The sequence below is a fragment of the Ovis canadensis genome, chromosome 1 (genome assembly GCF_042477335.2).
Source record: "Ovis canadensis isolate MfBH-ARS-UI-01 breed Bighorn chromosome 1, ARS-UI_OviCan_v2, whole genome shotgun sequence".
In the NCBI taxonomy this organism is placed as follows: domain Eukaryota; kingdom Metazoa; phylum Chordata; class Mammalia; order Artiodactyla; family Bovidae; genus Ovis; species Ovis canadensis.
This window is the reverse complement of record NC_091245.1, coordinates 230,344,016-230,365,645: the sequence shown is the minus strand read 5'-3', so window position 1 is coordinate 230,365,645 and position 21,630 is coordinate 230,344,016.

Below are 21,630 nucleotides of genomic sequence, written 5' to 3'. Positions count from 1 at the left end.
TACATTGGTCAATCTGGCTTCCCCTAGACCCTAGTGGTGCAGAGTAAATTTGTATGTGGTTACAAAGTTCTGCTGGTGGCTCAATTGGGAAAGAATCCATCTGCAGTGCAGGAGACCCTGGTTTGATCCCGGGGCAAGAAGATCCCTTGGAGGAAGAAATGGCAACCCACTCCAGTATTCTTGCCTGGGAAATCCCATGGACAGAGGAGCCTGGCGGGCTACAGTCCATGGCGTTGCAGAGTCAGACACAACTCACCAACTACACCATCACCACCACAATGCTCTCCAGGGCCTCGATCCTGTGGGCACTTGGCATGGTGCCCTCTCTATTCTGTCTCCATGTCAACCGTGCCACCACCTAAACAGACCCAACATGCAGTGAGGAGAATGGGGGCTCTGGGAAAGCAGCCCCTCCCTCCCTCACTGGTCCCATTGAAAGGGATGTGTGCTCCTGCCAGGAGCCAAGAAGCGGCCACCATGGCCTCTGGACAGCCAATTTTGATTCATAAAGGCAAAAACTCAGATGGAAAATCATTATGCAAATTTCTTAAGGTGGTTCTGTGACAAAACCAACAGTAAAATTCACCTTTTCTCAACGCCACCTTCAGTGCCAGACCTCAGATTAGAAAGGAGTAAGGACCTGAGACCAGCCCACACCTCATTTTCATTCCCATTTTATATACTCGCCCAAATCTTACTACTGTTCTTTTTCACACAGAACTGACTTCATTACTCTGTTAAGCTAAAGAAGAGAGAGGGAATAAATAGGTTGATAAAGTAAGGTTGAGAGAAAAATGATTCAAGTAGTTTGCAAAATAGCTGGGCATCATACTTTAAGACAACATTGTCTCAATAATTTTAATGATTTATTATAGATAAAAAAAAGTTTAGTTTCTAAAAACTAGCAAAGTGCTTTTTTTTTAAAAATGTTCGACCTTACTGCATGGCATGTGGGATCTTAGTTCCCTGACCAGGGATCAAACCCACACCCCCTGCATTGGAAGCTCAGCGTCTTAACCACTAGACTACCAGGGGAGACCTGAAAAACATATTTTATTCTCAAATCTTTGACGGGCTCTACTTAGAGAAAAGCCTCTCCCTGAGTGATATTCTCAATTAAGGCATCAATGAACAGACAGTTTGAAAACAAGAATAAAACTTACACTCAATCTATTTCTCCAAAGTGAATCCAGGTGTTTTTTTTTCATGCTTTCTTTCCACCAGCAACTGGGATGACCTAAAAACAGAGATACTGAGATATGCTATTCAATGAATGAGGACTAGATTCTTCCATAGGCAAAATCTATTATTCTTCCCTAACAGAGCAAGAACTATGGATCAACAAAATGCTAACGTATATTACACAAAGGAATACTATTCAGTAATAAAAGGGGAAAATACTGATAATGCTACAATGTAAATGAACCTCAAAGACATTATATTACGTGAAAGAAGCCAGTCACAAAAGACCATGTATTGTATGATTCCATTTACATTAATTGTATAGATAACTCTCCAGAGACCAGAGGTAGATTAACAACTGCCTGAGGCTGGGGAAGGAATGGGAATCAACTAGAAGCAGGCATAAGAGATCTCACTCAAGATGAAAATGGACTAAAACTGGATTGTGGTGACAGTCATGCAACTTGCTAACCTGGGTGGAGCCACTTCAGAGAAAATGATGTGCAAGGCCTCATTTTTGTGACATTAAATGATTTCCTGAGACTTGCCGCAGAAGAGACCCCAAAGCAAGCCCAAATAACAAAATTCTAAATTTGTTTCTCATTTAGCAAAGTAGACTATCATCTTCTTACATACTTTCCCTCTGCTTACGGAAGGTGACCTTTGTTTACTTTTCATGGGAAGCTTGCAATTGTCTAAACACTGGAGTTTCACTTGAAGTTGGCTGCAGAATAATTTACTTTGGGGTGGTCAGACACAATATCCAAATGTTAATCCACATAGGGTCAAATTTACTTAAACCATGACTTTCAATCCTGTTTTTCTCATTTGGCTAAAAGGGAATTTGAAGGTTGTTTTTTTTTTCCCCAGTCTTACAACACTTATGAATAAACATTTTACATGTATTTGTATTTCATAAAATCTGAAAGTCTCATTTCATCCTTTCCTTTTAAAATATCATGCAGATGGATGTGTGTACAAGGATTAACCTTGTGAGTAACAACAAAATATTCTTTGAGGGAAGAGAATTGGGTAGCTGGGAGTTTACCCTGTTTTTTTAGTCACTAAGTGGTGTCTAACTCTTCTTGAACCCCGTGGACCAGAGGAGCCCACCATACTCCTCTGTCCTGGGATTTCCCAGGCATGAATATTGGAGTGGGTTGCCATTTCCTTCTCCAGGGGAATCTCTCCAACCCAGGGTCTGAACCCACATCTCCTACTTGGCTGCTAAATTCCTTACCCCTGAGCCACCTGGGAAGCCCTTGTTCTGTTAGGGATGCTAACTTTTCAGTATATATTCTTGAACACCGTTAGAATGTTTACCATGCATGTTATCATCCACTGAAAAAGATTTCATGTTTTACAGCTTTACGCTTAAATTTGGTAAACCTTAACTAAGTTAATAAGTTTTTTAAAAATGGAATTAAAATATTCTAATCACTTTTGTCCAAATATAATAACAATGAAATACTATAAGAACTCTGACCAAGTTTTAATGCACAGTTAAATAAGAAAGTTATTTGAAGTCTTCAGTCTCTCCATCTCTAAAACAGAGCTATTATGAAGATTGATGGAATAACTTTTGTAAGATGCAGAATCATTGAGACGGAGTTTTGCAGAGGTAACTTACCCTTGGACAGAAGTAAAATGAAGTTCAGCTGCAAAAGCAATAGATCTCTTTGTCCTGGACATTTGTTACTTACTCATCATTGGATCATTTAGGTTGAATTGGACTTGACTTATGGTGATCAATTATGTCATTTTGTATTATGGGACCAAATTCATTCTTGGATCCTTGGGGACCAAGTTTAGCATTAAATATGTTTGCAACAGCAACTTCATAATCTGCCTGTCAATTTATTCCACTGCCTAGTCATTCTCCTGCCTGTACAATTACTTTAGCTGAAGAAACTGTAATAAACACACCTTAAAATTGCGATGGCGCTTACAGTTCACTTACCACTTCTATCAACACATATTTCATCACATTCGACCCTCTTAGCAACCCTGTAGGGGAGGCAAGAGAGACGTTACTATGGCTGCTTCAAACAGTCATAGTTAAATCGCCCAACCAGGAATCGGAGAACTGAGATTAGAATCTAGGTTCCCCCATTCTCCTTCCACCCAGTTATACAGATTTTACAGTATGTATGTAAAAGTTCAGAAAAGGGTGTGTTTGTGTATAAAAGCTGTTTTTTTATATTAGAACACAAAGACAATGTGTCAACTTTATCATTTTTCAGTTGTTTTTTCTTTTTTCTGAATGGAATTCGCATGGGCATTGTTTCACCTGCTTTTTGAACTTACTTTGACAATTATATTACCTAAATTCACATGGGTAGCCGAAGAGTGTTCTTGTGCGATGGGGACCATTCATTTTCATAGTCTCATTTATGACTCACGGATTTGTGTGGGCGTTGAAGAGAAACATCTAAAGAAAGAGGAATGGGAAAAGATTTCTTTCTATATTTAAATATAAGTAATAGAAAAAGTCTGAGCTAAGTTATAAATAACAGTAAAGTGAAATATTCTCTGGAAAATCCATAGCAATGGCATTACTGCTGCCTGGGAAATGTGACCACTTAAAACTCTGGTTTGGAAGACTGGCTTGTTGTAAAACAAATGCTTTTTTTAATTGTTATTATTCCATCAGGTCATTGTCATGAAATATTCCAGGTTTACAAGTGTAATAATTGGTTTTATACAGTCCAGCAATTCAAGATGTGTGGTTTTTAACATATATCATGTATAAGGAAGAGTGACTTGGGATATCATTTGGTGAGTTGCTCTGGGTGGAGGTGGAGTCTTGTTGTTTTTGGCAGCAAGATGTGAAGACACGTTTATTATTTCAAACACTAACCAGTTATTGTATGACAAAGAAAATATTGTTAGGTTCAAATTGCCATCATTATTATTTTTATACACGTTGATACAGGCATTAAATAGCACACTCAAGATCAGAATCTGGAAACTTGGACAATATCCACAGCACTGATGTGATTTTGTTGGAGTGCTTCTCAAGACTGACCGAAGTTAAAAGTAATTAAGCTCACTTTGGGACATTGTCTAAATTGGTAGGAGAAGAAATCACCTAATCTGGAAAGGAAACGGATCACAATTTTGTGTAAGTGCTACAACCGCCTTTCTTCAGCTTACAAGGAAATACTTGCTCACAGGAAAGTGTTTCACGCTCCTTTTATTCAGTTCCAACTTGCAGAGTCATCTTGCTTCTAAAATGGTTTCAGAACCAGAGATGGGAGGTGACCACGCCAGTAAGAAACTCATCTTGTTTTTGAATGCATGCCTTTTTAGAAGTGGACCCCAAAGGCCAACTGTGTAACTGCATTCTAAATTGTTTTGTTTCCATTAGATATATTTAACAAGACTTAGCATCCATTTGACGACTCCACAGGAGTTATTCTAATAATTATGCACAATGTTCATAAATAACTTCCACCCCTTCTGTACAGATGTTCTGAAAATACTGTCAGGAAGGCATAAAAGGACAGGTGAAGTGGGACTATTCAAGTGTGAATGAACTCCTTCCACTTTTGTTTTCTCTTCAAGATTGATTTAGCTAATGCAAGCTAAAGGAAAGCTAATTATTTTGTGTTTGAGTTAATGTGAGAGCTTACATTATATCCTGAAATGTTAACCAACATCTGAGATATTTACCAACCTATTATTGAATGTATACATATGCCTATACATATATATGTGTGTATAGGTATATATATATATATATATATATATATATATATATATATATATATGTATAGGTATACATGCCCCTGGAATCTCCTCACATTCAGTTCAGTCACTCAGTTGTGTCCGACTCTTTGCAACTCCATGGACTGCAGCACACCAGGCTTCCCTGATCATCACCAACTCCTAGAACTTGTTCAAACTCATGTCCGTCAAGTCAGTGATGCCATCCAACCATCTCATCCTCTGTTGTCCCCTTCTCCTCCTGCCTTCAATCTTTCCCAGCATCAGAGTCTTTTCCAATGTGTCGGTTCTTCACATCAGGTGGTCAAACTACTGGAGTTTCAGCTTCAGCATCAGTCCTTCCAATGAATATTCAGGATTGATTTCCTTTAGGATGCATTGGTTGGATCTCCTTGCAGTCCAGCGGACTTTCAAGAGTCTTCTCTAACACCACAGTTCAAAAGCATCAATTCTTCGCAGCTCAGCTTTCTTTATAGTCCAACTCTCACATCCATACATGACTACTGGAAAAACCATAGCCTTGACTAGATGGACATTTGTTGGCAAAGTAATGTATCTGCTTTTTAATATGCTGTCTAGGTTGGTCATAGCTTTTCTTCCAAGGAGCAAGCATCTTTTAATTTCATGGCTGCAATCACCATCTGTAGTGATTTTGGAGCCCCCCAAAATAAAGTCTCTCACTGTTTCCATTATTTCCCCATCCACGAATTCTTTACCACTACACCACCTGGGAAGTGCTGCTGCTGCTGCTGCTGCTAAGTCACTTCAGTCGTGTCCGACTCTGTGTGACCCCACAGATGGAAGCCCATCAGGCTCCCCCATCCCTGGGATTCTCCAGGCAAGAATACCGGAGTGGGTTGCCATTTCCTCCAATGCATGAAAGTGAAAAGTGAAAGAGAAGTCACTCAGTCATGTCTGACTCTTAGCGACCCCATGGACTGCAGCCTACCAGGCTCTGCCATCCATAGGATTTTCCAGGCAAGAGTATTGGAGTGGGGTGCCATTGCCTTCTCCAGGGAGGTGCTTCTACATATATACAATTATATATTGTATATAACTGTACACACATGGCTTTTATCCTGGGAAATGAGTTATAGTGAGCAGGGCTATAATAGGGAAGTGTTAACACTGAAAAAAAATGGCAAATATTATGGAAATATAAATGATCAAAGCCACAACAAGCAAGAAATCAGAGATAGAAGTACGCATTCATAAAAGAGCATGCTAATGTAAAAACTAGGTAAAAATGAAGAGAAATCAGAAAGCTGAGTAGTTAATTCATAGTTTAAAGGGAAGTCAGGCACTAAATGTTTGAAAGTCAGCACAGGTAGGTATGACCCAAGACCCACAAGACTAAAGCAGGGGCTACAAATCTCATTCTGAGGGAAGATCTCCTTTACACTCCCAGGAAGATGTGGACTGGACTCTCCCACGCAAAGTCTGTGATCCTTTGACTGCTGAGTAGACGTAAGATCACCTAAATGAATTTTGTTACCAGGATAAATTGGATTACACATAATGGCTGTTCGCCTATGATTTCTTAAGCTCAGTTCTATCTCTTGGCTAATAGCAAATGGGCAAACTGAAACATGGCTAAGGACAGTTGATGTATTTAAAGGTCAGGAGAAAAGCACCCCACCCCACACCTCAGAGGTGGAACTGAGTGCCTGCGTTGCAGGAGCCTGGGGAGGTTGCTATAGCAATATGATCACATAGCTGGAATCATTTGTGTACCTAACAGAATTTGAATTTCAAAGTCCACAGGAAGCACAATTAAAAGGACTTTCTTTGGTTTGCTGCATGTTTACAAGGCAGCTACTTAATGGATCAGATTGCATGTGTCTAGCCAGCCCTGAGAACCTGGGTAGGGAGAAAGCTGATATTACTGGCACCCTGGTGCTTGCTTGTTATAATAAGAAGGGGACTGGGGCTCCTAATACTGAGGATGAGGTGAAGATGAGGGACAATTTACAGACACTGAGCTCAGCCTCTATGTGTGGGCAATCGCGACGTTTCCATCTGTCACAGGGGCCTGCCGTCAGAGCAGGGCTCACCCTGCAGATTCCAGGTGGAGAGTTGTTGAGCACAAAGGGAAGGGAGGCTTCCTCGGTGGCTCAGCAGCTAAAGAATCTGCTTGCAATGTATGAGACACAGGAGATGCAGATTCGATCCCTGGGTCAGGAAGATCTCCTGGAGGAGGGCATGGCAACCCACTTCAGTATTCTTGCCTGGAGAATCCCATAGACAGAGGAGGCTTGCAGTCTATGGTTTATGGGGTTGCAGAGTTGGACACAACTAAAACCACTGAGCACACACATGCACAAGGGAAGGGGTTATCAGAGTTGAAAATGAATGGGAAAGGAGTTAGAGGGTGGAAGGTGGAAGAACAAATCCAGCATGCAGAAATCCAAAACACAGGTGAGGTTCCCAAATCCATGTTGTAGGATAGCTTACGTATCAGACGTGAGGCAGGCAAAGGTCAGGACAGAGGCAAGCAGATGTGCCAGAATCGCGATTCTGAGATGGAGCACTTGTGTCTGATCCAAGGATTGTCTCATCCCAGGGCTCTCTGTTTATTCCTTACCAAAGAAAGAGCTATATTCTACCAGCAAGAATGGATTCTGACGTGTATTTATAGGTCTTTTGTTGTTTAGTCACTAAGTCATGTCTGACTCTTTGCAGCCCCATGGACTGCAGCACGTCAGCCTTCCCTGTCCCTCACTATCTCCCAGAGTTTGCTCACACTCACGTCTGTTGAGTCAGTGATGCCATCCAACCATCTCATTCTCTGTCATCCCCTTCTCTTCCCGCCTTCAATCTTTCCTAGCATCAGGGTCTTTTCCAGTGAGTTCTTCTCATCAGATGGCCAAAGTACTATAGCATCAGCTTCAGCATCAGTCCTTCCAATGAATATTCAAGATTGATTTCCTTTAGGATTGACTGGTTTGATTCCTTGCTGTCCAAGGGACTCTCAAGAGTCGTCTCCAACACCACAGTTTGAAAGCATCAGTTCTTCAGTGCTCAGCCGTCTATATGATCCAGCTCTCACATCTGTACCTGACTACTGGAAAAACCATAGTTTTGACTAACAGACCTTTCTTGGCAAAGTAGTGTCTCTGCTTTTTAATATGCTGTCTAGGTTTATTATAGCCTGATCGATATCAAAATATGACTTATACCCAGGGATTAGCTTAAGACAAAAAGGGGGAAACAGCATGTCTGCATCCATTTCTATCAGCATCCATAGGAATTACAGCTAAAACAGACCTTGGAAATATCCTTATCGAGGTTTGTTTTTTGTTTTTTGTTTTTTTCCCCAGATGTGCAGTGTTACAGGCCACCCCTAGCTGCATGGAAGGGTGGGAAAGCAAATATTTAGATTTTCCAGTATTTATAGCTACCTGGGCAGGGGAAAAGCGCTTAGAATGGGTATTGGGCTGGGCAGTCCATAAACCTGGGATGGCAAGTGTCAGCGAGTGCTCCATGGCTCCATCTCCGTGGCAGACGAACCAGCTGCTAATCAAACAAGCTTGGATGTGGCCTCAAAACTCTTCCCCACAGAGTTTTCCATTAAAATCCTACCAATTAGTCAATTCTGGCTCATGAGATAAAACCTATTTGTTCTTGATTATTTTCAGCGTTTATGGTAACTCTGGGGTATGACAAGAAAGCTCTTTTAATAAAGATAATAATGTGGCTTAAATATCCAAATCCTAGACACAGACTGTGGCACACTGTGGTCCATGGGGTCACAAAGAGTCAGACACAACTTAGCAACTGAACAAGACATACAGAAAGAGCTGGTTCTTGGTCCGAGTCTTTATTTTACAGCTGAAGAAGTTGAAGCCAAGAGTAGCTAGGACTCTTAATCAGTCACCCAAAGAGCTAGTTGAACATGATCCCTTTTAAAGCAGTTACCTTGAGAGGCTTTATACTTTTTTCAGGCTTGCTGACAGTACTCAGGAGCTCTCCTTTTAGAATGTCTCTCATTTAGCTAATGAGCTGCTAACACAAGAAAATATAGCTCTTCTATTTTGTAGATGCCTTCTGTCTTCTTCCCCATCCTCTGCCCCCACTAACCAATGCTACCCAGCTCACCTACTCATTAATTCAACAGAAATGTGTTGAGAATGAGTGCACCAGATCCACTGTATGATTTGACTCCAAATGGCTCTGGCCTATTTTGGAAAATCAGATGTGCTCCTGGTCCTTTATGTTCAGCTGACTATCTCCCCACCTTCCGCCCCACCCCCCATCATGCTAAGACTGGTTCATGGAACAAGCTGCCCATTTTAGGTAGTGTTCTAGAGTCAGTACAGCTCAGTAGAACTTTCTGTGATATTGTAGATGTTCCAAAATCTGTACCACATGCAGCACTTACACTGGGACTAGCAAAACAGAGAAACTGAATTTTTTATTTTAACTAATTTAAATAGCTACACATGGCTAGTGGCCACCATGTTGGAAAGCACAGTTCTGGATCTTTCCTCCATTTCTTCCCAAATGCATCCCTCTTTGTCTTCCAGATGTTTGTCTCAACCCCCCAGTTTTGATGCCTAGTTCTGTTCTCTTCTCTAGAGCCCCCATGTGGTTGCTTTCATCTCATTTCTTCACTGACTCAACTGCCCTGTTCTAGTTTTGGTGATTCCACGATTCAGAGGGAAATGTTCTATGCTCTAGTCCCAGGTCTGGGAACCTTCAGGGACTGGTCCCCTCCTGATCACCACATTCAAGGGGACAAAGAGATTTAGATGTATGCCATCCTGCTAGAGACATTCAAAATAATGTCCTGAGGGCTCTTTCTCCTTTCGATTGGAGAGTCATGAAGCTAGAAATTTGCCCTGGATCCTAGGATAGCTTTATCTTTGAGACTGAGCTCAATGGCACTACAGCAAGTAGTCCATGGAAGTCTTTCCCTCTGTACACATAGCACACTTCAGAAACTAGACTGGACGACAATTCTCATTATTGACACTCTGCATGCATGTATGCATGCTAAATCGCTTCAGCCATCTCCAACTCTTTGAGACCCCATGAGCCATACATACCCTGCCAGGCTCTTCTGTCCATGGGATTCTCCAGGCAAGAATACTGAAGTGGATTGCCATGCCCTCTGCAGGGGATCTTCCCAATCCAGGGATCAAACCCATGTCTCCTACATCTCCTCCATTGGCAGGCAGGTTCTTTACCACTAGCGACACCTGGGAAGCCCCCAGTTGATGCTCTACAGCACCTCAAGCAACCAGTCACCCACTAGAAAGAAGCAACATTTCATGGTGTAATGATCCACTTTGGTGCTTTTCATGGATGTATATTTGTCTGAAGATGCAGAGTTCTTTCAATAGCCATTGTTGGAATCTGAGGTGTCAGAGGTGAGAGAGGGGGTGTTTCTGCCAGGATATATGTCCTGGAGCTTTAACCTTTCCTAAGCAATGTAGCATGATGAACAGCATATTAAGAGGAAGCAAACCACCTCACTTACCTCAGATAGGAATGTGGGCTTGCACACAGAGGGTTTTCAGTAGCAAACCTGTGCCTATGAGCTGGTGAGAGTTTGGAATGAAATATTTTTTTGCCCCTGGAAGTTACATAACAATTCAGCAATAACCCTTCATGTAGGTAGAGGCATTGTTAATAAAACTATTAAATTATCCGGGACTTAGTCCAAAGGCCTACTTCTAGGCAGGAGACACCCCTAGTGGCTGAACTGGCTTTGGGGCTCTCAATATGGAGAGAACAGAGAAGACTTGGGGAGAGGAGGAAGTTGTCTTTGGAGGGAGGGCAATATTCATGAGGATAAGCCATTTTTCCTCCCCACCCAAAGAGAGTGGGTCCTGGTTCATTACCATTCCTTGAGGACTCCTGGTTAAACACTGAGGATAAGAAAGGAGGTCCCACAAAAGTTTGTCATAAAGTTTGGTGTTTATGTCAGAAGGAAAGACTGGATGGTCTTGTTACTTGTTTGGCTGTTGGCTGGGCCATTGGGTCCCAGGCTACCCATTTGAAATTGACTGGTGTTGTTTTGGGGACTCCAAAGAGATCCAGTGCCATAGTCCTTTGTGTCCTAACACAGAAAGAATTCAGTGAAAGGGAAAGTTACGGATAAGAAGGGATTTATTAAAATAGGACACTCATGAGGTTTACAAGCAGGTGGATGAGCGAGCCATGCCCCTAAAACTTACTGGGTTACAGTTTTATAATCAAAGGAAAAGTGGAGAGGAGGAGAAGAACTTCTTTGTCTTTCTTGCATAGATGTCGTGTTTCCATCATCAGCTTCTTTTCCAGGTTGAACAAGAGAGTTTTCTTGTCCCTGTATGGTCAAGCTAGTCCCACAGATATTGTCTCCTATGTGTGCAGAGAGCGTGTCCTAACTTACGAGCTCACTGGGCGGGATGTGGGTTTCATGTCACCACTGTTTTATTGTTTGGGAGCATGATCTGGTGCTTTTGTCATATGGTTTTGTTGCAAAGCAAGACTGCTTGGTTTTGTGGTTAAGCAAAACTGTTTTCTTGAGTAATCATTAACTTACAGAGGTCTCCCATATTTTTTTCTACTTACAATCCCCTAGTGGGATTAACTATTTAATCAGTTACTTTGTCCCTTTACTCTGTCCCTATCACAAATTCTTGCAGATGGGCAAAGAACCCTGGGGAGAGGTAGCATGGTAGATGGAGTGGGGGGAGGGGGGATGGGGGGGGATAAGAAAGAGCTGATCCAAGCCTTCAGGCCCAAGGTTCAGAGGCTAGGGAAGGAAGAGGAAATTGGGGCTGCAGGGATACAGGAATGCTGAACTTGGAGTACAGTTGAGGAGCATGGGAGGAGGTGTGTCTCCCAAGCACCACCAAAGCCAGGAGTTGCTCAAGTGCCTTGGGAGTGCTGACAATGGAACTGGATCAATGGTAACAATTGGGAAAGGGGACCAAACCTCGATGCATGCTCTTGCTTAAGGAAACAGTTTCCCTCCTCTGCAGAGCTCAGGAATAACAGGTGAGCACTGAAGAGGGCAGGCCACCCCACTGCCCCTCCTCCAGGCTCCTACAGCCACAGGTAACCCTGAGCTCAGGAAAGGAGAAAAGGTTTGAATCAAACATGAGGGTGGAGTTTTTAAATGATTAGGACTGAGTTTTAATAACTGGGTCATGTTATTTAAATTACTGAAATGAGGCGGATTTACAGAGTTGGACTAAGATAACATGAAGGAAGCCCTTGAGCCAGAGCAGCAAAGCATAGATGGAGACAGATATTGAGACAGTAATGCCATTTCATGAATGCACCTGCATGGGTTGATTAACCCATCACTGGACTGGTTAGACACTTAACTGGCCTTGGGGTGCAGGTACTGGGTCTCAAAGCTATGGGCTGAGTGCTGCACTAACAGCTGGGTGCCCTTCAGCATATCCTGTGAAATCTCCTAGTTCTCAACTTTCTGTTTGGAAATTGGGGTGCTAATATATCTTAAATCACACAGTTATGAGACTTACATGAAATAATATCTGTATACATTCAAAAATTAAAAGAAGTCGCTCTTCGCAGTTCACTCCTCCATGGGTCACCTTTGTACAATCTCCTTCATCTTAGCTCCAGGGTTGCTGCCTCTTGGCCTGATCCTGACTGCAAAAGTCCTCCCGGCTTTCATGTCCCTGACTACTAATGACATCAGCTTCTTTCCTGCCTCAGAGTTCTCCCAGACCCCTCTCCACTCCATGCTGGATTTGTTTTCCCTTCAGGCTCTCAGTAGTGACCACCAGACATCTCTTATTTTTGTCTCAACAACTTTTTGTCTTCCCCTTGAATATCCTGGGCCCCTGAGTTAGCACTGCCACTCCAGGACTCGTCCACATCCCTTAGGGACCCTCTGGGAAAGGCTGCTCTAGACCCCTACCCAGGTCGCTGACTCTTCTCAGCCACATTAGCCTGGAAAATTCAGGCCAGCTCAGCACACAGCTCTGCTAGCAGACGTTTTTATTTAACTGAGATGTGGGAACTTCCCTGGTGGTCCAGTGGTTGGGAACCCACCTTCTAAATAGGGGACTCAGTTTGATCGTTGATCAGGGAACTAAGATCCCATGTCCAACAGAGCAACTAAGCCTGTGTCCTACAATTCCTGAGCCCCTGTTTCTGGGCGCCACAACGAAGATTCCTCGTGCCACAACTATGACCCAAAATAGGCAAATAAGTAATAATTTTTTTTTTGAAAACCTGAAGTATAACTTATCTAGGACCTCCCTGGTGGTTCAGCCATAAAGAATATGCCTGCAATGCAGTAGATGTGGGTTTGATCCCTGGGTCAGGAAGATCCCCTGGAGAAGGGAATGGCTACCCACTTCAGCCTAGAGAATCCCAAGGACAGTGGAGCCTGGCAGGGGGTTGCAAACAGTTGGACAGGACTTAGTGACTACAACAAAATAACTTATCTAGAGTCCAGTATATAGAACATATGTGAGAGCTTGATGGACCTTTACACAGGCATATACCCATGCAACCACTATTTATGTCAAGATTTCTTTTAAAATTACATCACCCCAAAAAACTTTCCCATGCCCCTTCCCAGCCAATAAACTCTTACACCAAAGGTAATCAGCATTCTGACTTCGAACAACACCACAGTTGTGTTTTGCCTCTTTTTGAACTTAAAAGCTGAGCACCAAAGAATTGATGCTTTTGAACTGTGGTGTTGGAGAAGACTCTTGAGAGTCCCTTGAACTGCAAGGAGATCAAACCAGTCCATCCTAAAGGAAATCAGTCCTGAATATTCATTGAAAGGACTGATGCTGAAACTGAAGCTCCAATAGTTTGGCTATCTGATGCAAAGAACTGACTCACTGGAAAAGACCCTGATGCTGGGAAAGATTGAAGGCAGGAGGAGAAGGGGATGACAGCGGATGAGATGGTTTGATAGCATCACTGACTCAGTGGACATGTGTTTGAGCAAGCTCTGGGAGTTGGTGATGAACAGGGAAGCCTGGTGTGCTGCAGTCCAAGGGGTCACAAAGAGTCAGATAGATACAACTGAGCAACTGAACTGAATTGACAGTGCACAGAACCATAATGTGTATCCTCTTTAGTATCCAACTTGTTTTGCTCAACATACTGTCTCTGAGTTTTATCTATATTGTTGCATGTACCAGTGGTTTTTTCCTTTTCCTTGCTGAGTAGTACTCCACTGTATGAATATACTACAATTTGTGTGTTCATTCACCTTGATGGCCTTTTGAGTTGGTTTCCATTTGGGGGCAATTATGACGAAAACTGCTAAACATATTCATATAATGTGTTTTTTGTAAGCACATGGCACTCAGTTCTCTTGAGTAAATACCCAAGAGTGAAGTCAGTGGGTCCTGCAGTGGGCTTCCAAGGTGGTGCTAGTGGTAAAGAACCCACCTGCCAATGCAAGAGACCTAAGAGACACAGGTTCCATTCCTGGGTCAGGAAGATCCCCTGGAGTAGGAAATGGCAACCCATTCCAGTATCTTTGCCTGGAGAATCCCATGGACAGAGGAGCCTGGCAAGCTACAGTCCATGGGGTCGCAAAGAGTTGAACATGACTGAGTGACTTATCAAGCCCCACAGTAGGTGTGTGTTTAGCTTTAGCAGATACAGGGGCATTTAATGAATGCTATTCATTCCCATACATAAATGAATGGAAGAATGACACTTTAGTGCCACAGCTAGCTTTCATACACTAACAGAGGAATCTATGAATTTGGGGTTAAAAGGAGTTTGTCCCAAATAAAACCTTTTAGACAGGGCTGTCAGTGGTTTCAGGGCAGAGCATGAGGTTTTCAGGGGCAGGAAGGGAAAGAAGCTCCATTGAAAGACCCCCAGGGAGGGGCAGGTCAGAGCCAAGTGAGATGGGGGCTGGGAGGTGTTTTCACACAGAACTGAGAGCAGGGATCTGGCACAGACGTGTGACCTACACACGTCTGTGCCCACAAAGAGAGCAGTAGAATATGCTTCCAGGGATTCTCTGTCATGTTTCCTAATTGGTTGCCTTCACCTTGGGAGTCTTTAGTCATAAAACATTTAGCCGCCCAAACATTATCAATTCAGCCCTACGGATAATGGATCAGCCATGTAACCCACAATGAGTGCAGCTGTCAGTCAAGGCCGCCCTGGAGAACACAATGGGCCCGGAGTCCTGCGCCCTCCCTCGCTGTTTCAGCCGCCCCACCTTGCTTAGACACCCAGTGCCACCCTGCTTTCTCCAAACATGACAGGCCCTGAGCCCCACTCCCAGTTGCAGCTGCACTCACTTCAGTATTGACAGCCCTCTCCCACGCCCAGGAGTATTGGAGTATTTTCTGAATTTCAACAGGGAACTGTTGGGAGGGGGTAAATGGATTGTGATTAATGGTGGAATTTCAGACACTGGGCAGAGGGGAAGTTGAGGAACGAGCAACGGAGACATACCAGTCTCCCTGGATCTCACCTGCTTTGCCTTTACACATGATGGATCCTGTTGATAACACATCTCTGCACTTTATGGTTAGACTTAAATTTAAAAATCTTCAACCTGCCTCCCATGGCTCTTTTTAAAATTTAATTGATTATTTATCTTTAATTTTTAACTTTTTATTCATATTGGAATATAGCTGATTAACAATGTTGTGATAGTTTCAGGTAGACAACAGAGTGATTCAGATATACAGATACATGTATCTATCTCTGAGCAACAAGACTGTAGTTTACAATTTCTGTGCCCCAGTTTCCTCTTCTGCAAAACGGAAATACTAATAATTCCTATCTCATAGAGTTATTGTGAAGATTAAAGAATCTAATGTGTGCATAATCTAGGATTATAAAGATGATGAAGACTTGTAAAGTCTTCATGATTTAGGATTATAAAGGTGATGAAGATTTGTAAAGTCTTCGTGTACTTTGATTTAAGAGTGCCACTTCTGAGTCAAACAAACTTAGGTTCAAACCCCAGAGGTACAACCTTGAGGAAGCTACTCAGCTTCTTTAAGCTTCCGCTGCCTCATCTGTAAAATGGGATGATAACGAGTGTCTTCTGAAGAGACTGGTTGTGAGACCAGAGTGCTCGGTGTGGTCCTGGCATTCAGTAAGCAGTCAAAAAGTAGACATAGCTGTGGTTGAAATCATTATTGTTACACAGTCCCCAAGGATTCGTTACCTTGAGACCTTGAAGAGATGGCAAAAGGCTCTTTTGGAAATGTGGAACTCACACTCTGTACTGATAACAGACTCACAAGAAAAAGTATAGGCAAAGGCCCATGAAAGAAACATGTGCATTTAATGTTGGTCCCTGTTTCCTCCCATGAAGCAGCATCCTTAGCTGGGAGGGTTGGGCGAGCCACTGCAGCTCTGGTCCTGGCCAGCCAGCATTCAGGGATGGTGCCTGCTGCCCTTGTGCTGAGCCAGCTGCTGACATCCTGGTTCGGAGCCCAGGGGCTGAGTCTTAGTCATTGCTCAAGCTCCTGGCCCTCCGTTCTGGCAAAAGGTTGGGTTTTACACGTTGACAGGGGGTAAGGGGCCTCAGAAGAGCCATTTTGTGCAGATGGTATCAGCTCCATGGCCTGCTGGCACTCTCTGCTCTCTCCCAGGGTACAGGCAACATGAGATGAGCTTCAAAGCCTACCTGGGAGAGGAGGTGGGGGTGGCCTTGAGTCTGTGTGGAAAACAATCCCCCATTTAAGCCCAACCAGATACTCCCTGTGACTATTATTCCCCACCAACAGCCCCTGGGACAGTTCAAGGTTGCTGGTCACTGCTCCTCGCTGCATAGTTACTTCATGCCCAAGATCTAAACCAGCAGCAACCCCGCCTGGTCCTCCCTCAGCACGCTGAAAGAGAGAGGAGAGTTATGAGGCAGCTGAAGTTCCCAGGTGAGATGACAGAGGCCAGAGGATGAACTTTGCTCAGCGTCAGCCAGTGAGGAAGCAGAGGACCTGAGCCTCAAGTCATTTTTCTAAGTCTCAGCTTAATTCCCTTTTTTCCAGGCCCTGCCTGGCATGGCCCCTGCTGACTTCCACACACACAACTCACTTCCCACTGCCACCAACCCTGGTTTCCTTACTATTCCTCAGACAAACCAGCCCTTTCCTGTCCCTGGGCCTTTTCCCTCCATGTGTTTCCTCACCTTGGCACTTCCATGTCATTGGATCTCAGCATACAGGTCACCACCTCCAAGAGGCCTTCCCTGATCGCTCTAAAGTAGCATTTACCAGTCACTCTGCAGCTCATCCCCCAACTCACTGCCTTCACATCTTTTAGCCCAGTCATCTTGGTTTGTTTTTGTCGCCCTCATTAAGGCAGTTTAGGAATTGTGTTCACTGCTGCCTCTCAGCATGTAGCACATAGCGCTTTCCTCAGCCTGGGGAAGACAAGACCCTTGCTTGCACTTAGCACTGAACTAATGTCCCTGCAGCTGTGCCCTCCCCTGGGCTGAGGAGTCCACAGGGCCAAAGATATGCCCACCCGGAGCCCACCACCTCCTCTTCTAGACTATACTGGGGGCACCCAGGAGCTGGGCGTTCCCTGGCCACACGGCCCTACATTCACTTTCAGGGCCTGCATGGACCTCGTCTTCTCTAAGGCAGGTCACATCCCAGCTGCAAGACTCGAGGCCTGAGGGTGGCCCAGGGACAGTGTGTGCAGTGGAGGCCCCCTCAAAACACTGGGCAGACGCAGCAGGATGGGGGGTAACCCGGGGCTTCCAGCTGAGGGCTAGAGGGCTGGAATAGGAGGCGCTTTCCATGCCCCTCAGTTTTAATGCACAACTCCAAGGAGCCCTAGAACTTCATTTGAACCTGTTCTTCCAGGTCACTGTGAGGGTGTATTATTGAATAGTTTCTTAGTTTGATCTATAACTCAGAATTTAGACATAGACTCAGTGGGTCTCTGATTACTCTTTCACCCAGAGCCTGACAAATATTAGGGTGGATCTGCCAGCATATAGCAGACAACAACTAAACATCAGCTAAATAAATATGTGAGCAGACAAAGTTTAGGCCCACACACCAGAGCTTCTAGGGCTTCCCTGGTGGCTGAGCAGTAAAGAATCCACCTGTCAGTGAGGGAGCTGCAGATTTGATCCCTGGGTCAGGAAGATCCCCTAGAGAAGGAAATGGCAATCCACTCCAGTATTCTTGCCTGGAGAATCCCATGGACAGAGGAGCCTGGTGGGCAGTAGTTCCTAAGGTCACAAAAGAGTCAGACACGACTGAGCACCTGAACAACAACCACTAGAGCTCCGCTGTGGCAGCTAAGGGCAGTCTCACAGAGTGAAGCTGACCCTCTGAGTCAGTCTGGACACACACAGCTCAGGTGCAGAGCTAGAGCCAAGACGGGTCAAATCAGAAGCCTGGGGGATGACTATAGGACGGAATCAGCCTCACTAATGAACTCGAATTAGAACTGTAGCCAAACTAACCAGCCATTGCTAAGGTGGCCTAGAAGGCAGCTTTGAGCTTTCCTATGGATTTAAGTCCTCCGCTCTGCCTTCAACCATTGACCGGATACGTGTTTAAAGCAAGGCATTAAGGTACCCTCTGGCATATAGCCAGCTCCATCATATTTTTCTAGAAACTAGGAAGCTTGTGCATAAGCCCCAGGAAGATAATAAATTAACAAAAGAAGAAAAAAAAGAGTTAATTCCATAAAATGCAGAAACTGCTAAGTCAACTCCTTTAAAAACATTTTAGAGACTTTAAGGTCAAGAATTAATGGTCTGGTTACTTCAAAGGAATCAATTTATTTCTTCAGCATTCACTTTCAGAATCAATCATTTTGCGTCACCTAGAGGACTTAAGAAATTGAACTTGAGCGCGCATTACTGTAAAAACACTCATCAGTCTATGTATGACTTCCAGCTACTACTGGAAGTGTCTTTTTCACATAAATCCCAAAGATAGTTGATTTCATGTTGCTTTGCTCTAAATGTAACAGCTGGTGATAATTGATGCTACAGAGGCATTCTAAACAATGCGGAGCAAAGTGAAGGGCTTGTGGGGATCAATTCAGACCCAAAAACATCTAGAGAGAACCTGCACAGGCCAGGCATATGAAGGGCTTGTGGGTATCAGTTCAGACCCACAAACATCTAGACAGAACCTGCACAGGTGCTGGCAGGCACATTCAGTATCATTGAGCAGCGCTGGCAGCCAGTTCAGGAAATGCATATAGAAATACACATTTCCTTTTCCCTCTGCTGGCTGAGTTATTCCTGCAAGATGGGTTTGTTTTGAGTCCTGAATTATTTAAAGATTTATGCTGAAAATTTAGAGGACAATAATTAGAGACCAGTGTACCTTTGGTCACATTTGGTAAAAATGTAAAAATAATCTATTTAACCTAAAGGCTGATGCTAATGACCCAAACTGCAACAAATAGTTTGGGTGACCTTGAACAAGTCACTCCACCTCCCCAAGCTTCTGTTTGGATGGATGATCTATAAGGCTGCCTCTAATGCTAAGAGTCTGGAAAACTCCATGTGAATCAGCATCACCTGTTTGGCTTCAGAAGCCAGGCCCTCTGGATAAACAAGAGGGTATTTACCACTGGGCTTTTTAGCAGTCGCACACCCAGTGAACAGTGCTGGGAGCAGATTAGTAAGTGCACCTTGGATAGAGAAAGCTTTAGTAATTCAAGCTTTTAAGCATCCTATTTACAGAGAAGTGGCTCTGGATTAAATAAACATTGAAATTACACACTCATCCCAAATTGGATTTCCACGCTGAGCGTCATTACTGGAATGGAGGAGAGACAGCTGCAGCTCAAGGTTACCTGCTCTCCTTAACCTTTAGTGCTAATTGGATCAAGGTTAAATTCCCCTAAAGCGTTAGTTGCTTCAGTTGTGTCCTACTCTTTTTGTCACCCCCAAGGACTTTAGCACACCAGGCTCCTCTGTCCATGGGATTCTCCAGGCAAGAATACTGGAGCAGGTTGCCATTTTCTCCTCCAGGGAATCTTCCCAACCCAGGGATCGAACCCAGGTCTCCCTGATTGCAGGCAGATTCTTTACCGCTGATCCACTGGGGAAGCCCCAATTCCCCCAAACTGCCACATAATTCACACGGCATTTGACTGGATGCAATGGGAAACCTGAGTGGGGCTACCGCTCACTGCAGGGGTAGGGGGTGGAGCGTCTAGTGATCTCACCCTAAATTTTCACTGACTTCATAGTTGACCTTGTGAAACTCTTGTTCTGTAACCACTAAGGAAGGTCTTACCCTTCCCTAACACTTTATATAAATCTATTGCTTATTTCTAATGAGAATCAGGTCAAAATTAACACTCCCATCAGCCTCTAGAGTCGCCAAGGTAGAAATGTAGCAGTGGTTCCAGACCTTACTGGCAGGTAGGAATCACTTGCAGGTAGGAGCTTGACAGTTATCAATGTTGGGTCCCACCCAGGGACTCTGATTTAATTGGTCGGAAGATAGCCTGGGCTTTAATCTTTTTTTTTTTGGGGGGGGGGGCTTTAATCTTAGAAGCTCCCCAGACATGCTAGTGCACGTCCAGGCTGAGAACCCCTGCTCAGGAAGAAAGTCAAATGGGGTATACTACAGACATTGTGAGCCACCCCAAAGTCATTCATGCTTGATGCCTTGTCTTCTCATAAAAAAAACTAGAGGACTTATCCAGCGGTCCAGCAGTTAAGACTCTATGCTTCCATGCAGGTTCCATCCCTGGTTAGGGAACTAAGATCCCAAATTCCACAAAGTGCAGCCAAAACGTAAAAAATAAAAAAATAGCAAAATAGAACATTTTCCTCCCCAGACTGCTTTACAGCTAAGAGACCCATGTGACCTAGTTCTGACCAATGAGACAAAAGTAGAATTGGCTGGGTGGAGAATCCAGGAAAGCTTCTGAAGGGAGACTGCTCTTCCAGCCTCTTGCCCTTTGCTTTTTTTAATGTCTTACTGCCAGTGATACAGATGTGATGAATGGAGCTGCAGAAGCCATATTACAGTGAAGTGGACAAGAGCCAAATGCTAAACATAGAGGTGGCAGACCAGGAAGAGGGAAGGTGTCTGAATCCCCACCACACCCCCCTCGGCCCCTGGCATCTACCAGTGTACTTTCTGACTCTATGAATTTGACTACTCTAGGTAACTCATGCAGGCTTCCCAGGTGGCGCTAGTGGTAAAGAACCCACCTGCCAATGCAGGAGATGTAAGAGACATGGGTTCAATCTCTGGATTGGGAAGATCCCCTGGAGGAGGGCACGGCAACCCATCCCAGTATGCATGCCTGGAGAATCCCCTGGACAGAGGAGCCTGACAAGCAACGGTCCATGGGGTTGCAAAGAGTCGGACACCGCTGAAGCAACTTAGCAAGGATGCACAGTATTTCATATAAGGGGACTCAAACAGTACTTGTCTGTACCTGTAGACTGTGACTCTTAAACCATGAGAAGCTATGTGTTTTCATTGCTGTAGGAGGCTCTTCAAAAGGTCTGCACTTTGACAGAACCATCTGGAGAATATCTACTTGATGGCTCTTGGAACACTGTGCTAATATGTCGCTACCCTCCTGACCCCAGTCCGCCTCACCAGAACTGGCTAGGTTAAAGGCCTGGTGTGCCCAAGGGTATAAGGGTGGTGTAGAACAGGGCTTCAGGAAACCTCAGGAGCTTTATAAAGAGATGTGACCTTGGAGGATGTGATCCTAGTAGTTATTTATAACTGGCCCAAAAGTCTATATGGCTGGGGTGGGAGTGGGGCAATTATAGCTTCTCATATTGCCTTAACAGCC